General features: G+C 34.8%; 1 protein-coding gene across 1 annotated transcript in view; it reads right to left on the reverse strand.

The window, feature by feature from the left end:
* The window catches only part of PXDNL (peroxidasin like), a 495,544-nt gene that overhangs the window by 154,815 nt on the left and 335,645 nt on the right, over window positions 1-5,084 (reverse strand).

Consider the following 5,084-nt stretch of genomic DNA (forward strand, 5'->3'; position numbering starts at 1 on the left):
AAGCTGCCATTTCAGAAAGGCTCCTCTTGAAATAAAAAGTAGCATAACTGAAGATGAAAAGGTTTACATTTTCCTCAGAAATCTTGTGATGAAATGAAGAAATATGCCTTCAAAGCAAAGAGCGGAGCAGAGCAAATCTTAGATCCACTAGTAAGGCTACATACACCTCTATGAAAATTTAAAATTCACCCTGCACCTGACTTCTAAGCACAGCTTTTTTAAATCATCAAGATAAAACCAACAGCGATATATCGCAGTCTGTGGTGAATTGCTCACAGAAAGCACCTCAAACACAAAAGCCACCGTGCAAACAAACAACCCAGTTTCATACTGAAGTACGTCCATATGGAAGGACACAGTAAATTGCACTTGACTTACTCAAATTCTTTAACTTGAAGTAAAGGCTCACAAATAAAAAGAGAACCTTTATATCTTATATGTTTACATAAAAAATATTTATTTAATCACAATTAGAAATATTTTTAAATAAGAAATTAAAGACATTTAAAGAAACATCCACTTCATTCACAGGTTCTTTTCTTATAATACCATTATTATAGGAGCTACACTTAAGACACCTAATGCAAAAGCATAATAATCATAATAGAATAAAAAAGGATGTAGAAGGAAAGGAATAATAATTAAACCAACTGCTTTAGGTTGTATCTTAAAGTCAGTGCTTCACCTTCTCACCCTCTGAAATTTGGCATCCTGGTTGGTGGTCACAAGAATTCCTCCCAAGAGTTCCTCTTATTATGAAAGTGAAACGATGACACTGTATAAGACACTATAATGATTGCTTTAGTATTTGCATAAGACAATTTTGTTACTTTCCATTCACACACACACACATACACACACACCCACTCTTCTGTCTACAAAATCATTTCCTTCATAACTGGTCTAGTATATAATGGAGGAGGAGGAGCCTGGGAAAGTTAAAGAAAGAAGAGATAGGGATGGGGTATGAGGGGTGTCAACGCCGAGCTGATCGAGAAGAGAAGGTTTCGGTGGTGAGACGCCCAATTGAAAGAATGCACAAGAGGCTGACATGAGAATGAAACTGCAGGCATCAACTTTATTGTGGGGAGCACAGTTCTATTGGGGGAATTGCAGTCTATTGCAGGGAGCAGACTTCTGCTTCTGCTCTTCTTCTGCTCTCCTTCTTGTGCTCCCCAAGGGACCACATGGTTCTACATATACCACAGTACAATAATGAATAATGGCATTCAGCCACACATGCGTGATACAATAAGCTGAATTATGTTTACATATTTTAGGCACCCTACTACACTAATGTAACATTCTAAATCCGGGGTCCTATTCCTAGTCACGAGCCCGGATCACAGCCAGACCTGGGACCCGCCAGGCCTAGGACCCACAGGGAAAAGACTGGGTGCTAGAGGAAGGAGGAAAGGGAGAGGAACTTTAGTGACTATAGTGAAGAAAGATTTGGAAAAAAATCTATTACAGGATTTTCCTTTCCAAATGAAGTTCATTGCATCATTGGATTCCATGCTCACAAATGTACAATATAAATAAACACTTTATGATGAATATAATGAATGTTGATTAGAACTTCAATTTAGCATGAACTAAATAATAATAATAAATAATAATAAGTAATAATAATAACACTAAACATTTAAAGGCCTTACATGCATTAGTCATTTTTAATCCTCAGATTGTACTGTGAGGTATACCTGCTATGAATTCCCCCATTATTCAAATGGGAAAAATGTGGTACGGAGAAGTTAAGTAATTTTCTCAGTTTCTCACAGTTTGGAAATGTTGAAATCAAGATTCACTTCCGGCCCTGTCTGGGGGCAAAGAAAGCAGCACACATGGACTACTGACAGGTGGAGGGCACATAGATGACCTATTAAAACCTGATCTCACAATGCCAGGAGCAAAGCCTTTCTTAGGTATAGAAACAGGTACTCTACATGGAGAATCAAGTGTGCAAGGCCACAGAGCTAATCAGTAGTAAACACAAGCCACAAATCAAGCTAGCCCCATGTTCCTAAACACCCCTGGAGGCTGCTTCTCAGTTGCCTGGCAGATATTCTCCATCTTTTTCTTCTAGACTGTGAAGAAAAGCAGTGCATTTCAGGTCATGAAACAACCTAACAAGCCATAAAGAAAGAGGTTACAAGCCAGGATTTGTTGTTTAGCTACATTAATACCAACCTTCAGATTTTAAAAGTGAATATTCTGGTTTACGAATGAATTCGTTTGTTTTGTTTTTTCTTCCTTGCTACATTTTACATTTCTTTGAATGATTTCTTTTTTTAAAATTTTCACCACAAATACAACTTGAATTTAGCATAAACCTTTTTCACTGGCACTAGTCTTCCTGTCATCACCGATCATGTATCTTGCAGTTTTCATAGGTATTGAGGTACCAAGAAGGAAGGTAACTAGTAAGGTAAATAGGATAGAGAGAGCTTTCTGTTGAGAGGGCTTCTAATTTACCAAGCTAACTAAAATCAGGGCAGGGAGACAATGTTAAAATAACATACAACAGTTTATTCAAGATCATAGCTACTGTGATGTCAAGGACGAAACATATATTTTTCATCAAAAGAATTTGTGACTGATTTGTATTTTACAGTAAAGTAATTGACAAATACTAATTTTCACATTTAAATATTTTATACTGACCAATTTATACTTAGTAATTCATCAGAAATGCATAATCTTTTCCAGAATACACTTACTGAGAACCTACTCATCACCGCCTTGTTTATTCCTCAATCCAACAATGCTTCCCTAGAATAAATCTCCCCAGTTCTAGACTCACCCAGGGATGCCTTTCAGGTAGAATACATTCTTCTGGATTTCTCTCTAATATGCTGTAGGATATGCAACTAGTATTTGCATTTACTATTAATGACTGTGAAAAATGCACAAAAGTAGATTTTGTTCTTAGCAGGGAAATAAGACAACTTAGCGAATTCTGATTGATTATAATGCAGACATCTTTAAGCTTTTTGTCTGTATAATTTGACAAATTTTCCAAAAAATCATTTCCAAAAATATATGTATATATTTTTACTTTAAACCAATTTAAAGCAGTATGATGTTTTAAGTTAGATTTGTTTGATTTATGTCATGGCTTTAGCCTAGTTAAATAAAAAGAGATTTAGCTTTGATTTTTCACTCCTTTCTCAGCTCAATAATATAACAAGTCTATCTTCTCCTATAACTCTATTTTTATTAGGCTGTTGAAAATCTCAATATTTTCAGGCATCTCGCAAGTAGATAAATGTGAATGATCACTTGAAAGAACTTGAAATTTGTTTAAATCATTTCAAGAAATGTAGACATAAATAGATCAGCAGCTATCTTTTCATATGTGGAAAGCCAAAAAACAAATCATCATTTCATATTTATTCAAACACAACCTCCAGAGATAATTTCATTTATATCCATGGCTTTAATTTTGATCTCTATACAGAAGGCTTACAAATTACATTTCCCAATTTATCTCTAAGATCTAGATTCATACATCGAACATCTCCTTAAATATCCTCTGGATATTGCAAAGGTATATCTAATTCAACATGTCTAAAATCCAATTCATAATTTCCCCTACCACACCTGCTCTCCTCTGCTATTGCTTGTCTCAATTAATGGAACCACCATATATCAATTCGTGCAAGTGAGAAAACTAGTGATAATATCTTATCCAACTCCAAAATCTTTTGATTTTGCCTCCTAAATATCTCTTGAATTTATTCCATTCTCTTTTTATGTACTACTCCCACACTAAACAAAGCTATGCCCTCAGGTCCTGTAATATAAGAACTACTCAACTGGTCTACCCACATTCATCTGCTCCCTTCTCTCTACAGAAATACTAAAACTCTTAAATGGCTTTCAATTTTTATAAAATTAAAGTTCTATAACAGAGTCTATGTGCCTTCATGATCTTACTTTAAAATGTTTTTCCAGTATCTCATTTTACCTTTCTCTCCTTTACCATCTCAAACTAAACACTCTTGCTTTCTCCCAGTCTCTCATATTGGCATACTCCTGCCTACAGGAATTTTTGCATAATTGTCTTCTTAGTCCAGTGTTTCTCTCCTCATTTTTTTCTGTTGAATTACCTACCCAGTTTTGTTTTGTTTTTTATCTCAACTATGTTATTTCCTGCATGAAGCCTTCCCTGAGCTCCTTGTCAGATCTCTCTATTACAAGCTCTTATAACACTATATTGTATTTTTTGAGTCTTTTTGATCCATGTCTATCTTCTTTAACTAGTGTCTAAGTTCTATGAAGATACACACCATACTGGGTTTAAGCTTATTTCCACATCCCTACTTTTTTAGCACAAGTTTGACAGATATTCAATACATAGTTGATCACTGAAAGAATGATAACCAGTCAGTATTTTTACACAAGCAGTACCTTTGTAACATGAAGCTAAAACATTACAATGAACACATTCTATGCTATAAAATAAAGAAAGGTTTATGAAATTTAATTTAAAATATTGGCATTAATATTGGTTCAGAATTCTATAAGGGCATCACATTTCTTTGGAGAACCATGCCAAATTTTGACACAAGCTTTACTTTTGTGAGATCTGTAATAATATATGTTTAATTGTATTTCTTAAAAACTTGTAGAATCATTAGGCAATAATGAACTTAGAGAACATCTAGAAAATTTGTCCTGTGCTTTCTGAAAGAGGCTAAATCTCATTCCAAAGAGATATTTTAGAATTGCAAGGTTTTGAGCATCAATGCCATGCTTGAAAGCTCTTATCTGACTAATGTTTACTTACATAACCACCTTCAGGTATTAGGCAACCAAAATGAGGACAAAAATCTTCCCAGTCTCTCTAAAACATGCAAAGCAAGAACATGTGGCCAAAGAATGACAACAAAAATAATAGAGAATGATTCTCAGGGTGAGAAGTTGCTGGTATTGATTTAGCTTTCAGCATGAACTCACTAAGCCACATAAAAACAAATCCACTGTGCCGTACCATCACCTTGGCAACTCTACTCTAACATAGGAGCTAAAATGTGAAGAATACTATATTTATCGGTATCTAACTGCACAGTTAAAATCAA

The sequence above is a fragment of the Pteropus alecto genome, unplaced genomic scaffold, assembly GCF_000325575.1.
Source record: "Pteropus alecto unplaced genomic scaffold, ASM32557v1 scaffold62, whole genome shotgun sequence".
Classification (NCBI taxonomy): Eukaryota; Metazoa; Chordata; class Mammalia; order Chiroptera; family Pteropodidae; genus Pteropus; species Pteropus alecto.